Source organism: Sinocyclocheilus rhinocerous, unplaced genomic scaffold (assembly GCF_001515625.1).
Source record: "Sinocyclocheilus rhinocerous isolate Xijiao unplaced genomic scaffold, SAMN03320098_v1.1 scaffold1152, whole genome shotgun sequence".
Classification (NCBI taxonomy): Eukaryota; Metazoa; Chordata; class Actinopteri; order Cypriniformes; family Cyprinidae; genus Sinocyclocheilus; species Sinocyclocheilus rhinocerous.
The window spans coordinates 819,039-820,288 of record NW_015625590.1 but is presented as its reverse complement, the minus strand read 5'-3'; the positions used below and the strand labels follow the sequence as shown (position 1 = coordinate 820,288).

General features: G+C 34.2%; 1 protein-coding gene across 3 annotated transcripts in view; it reads right to left on the bottom strand.

The window, feature by feature from the left end:
* LOC107756416 (RNA-binding protein Musashi homolog 2-like) overlaps positions 1-1,250 on the bottom strand; it is a 91,686-nt gene that overhangs the window by 86,064 nt on the left and 4,372 nt on the right. The gene's annotated exons all lie outside the window — the stretch shown is intronic.

Here is a 1,250-nt window from a genome sequence, read left to right as displayed (position 1 = left end):
TACATACATACATATATATATATATATATATATGGAATAAGCCTAGGAAATAAAGGCAAGAGGAAACAGGTGGTGTCAAGGTAAAGATCAAGCCTTGATCATTTTAAAAGTAATATTTAATAATAGTTCTTCTATTTTATCAAAAGCAATACATACATATATATATATATATATATATGGAATAAGCCTAGGAAATAAAGGCAAGAGGAAACAGGTGGTGTCAAGGTAAAGATCAAGCCTTGATCATTTTAAAAGTAATATTTAATAATAGTTCTTCTATTTTAGACATCAAAAGCAAGAGCTTTCAACTGCATGTGCAATTTAAATTTGTTCTTAAATCAGTTGGAGCTGAAACCCCAGAGTCATGACACAGCCACCCCAACCCTGTCGATGACATCACTACTCAGAGCTCAGTAATCCCTGCTTTAGCACCAACCGCTACTAGTGTCCACATGAACTCAATCCTGGATACATCACTGCTAACGCTAGCTTTCTTTTCTTTTTTTCCCCTCAGCCATTCAAGAGCATTCCAACGTCAAACCTTGACCCACTTGTAACTAAGTATACTAAGAATTACACATGTGTGCCATGATTGTCTAATCTAAACGGCCCTACTTTTGATGTCCAAATTACACGTTTTTCCACTAGTGCAACACTGACATATACAATGTAATATTATTTTATTAATCAGATAGAAATGTTCTCCCTCCTAAAGGCATTTTGGCTTACATCAGTCAATGCCAAACTGGCAGAGAGACATAATGAATAGCACACCTGTATTTCTAAAAGATTTAGGGCACAGAACCAAGAGAGGTGGCGAATATTCACCGGCTGTGCTAAATTATGATTCAAAATTAATATTTGCCCAATTGCTGGATTTAAGTAAACAATCATCAGTAATCTACCTGCAGCTTTAGGTGGGTAATAAACAATTTAACAGGTTAATCTGCTGTTGACCAAATTAGCCACCTGATCTTATCTAATCAGTGCAACTTGTCAGTGAACCTTAGTTTGGTGTTTTACATCTTTACGCGCACAAATTATTCTTAAACCTACGATAATAATGTTAAATAATATACGTTGTCAATATTAAAGGGGTCTTATTATGCTTTTTCACTTTTTCAACTTTAGTTAGTCTGTAATGTTGCTGTTTGAGCATAAAAAAGATCTGCAAAGTTACAAAGCTCAAAGTCCACTTCAAAAGGAGATATTTTATTTAACAGAAATCACTTTTCAAAAACTACAACGAA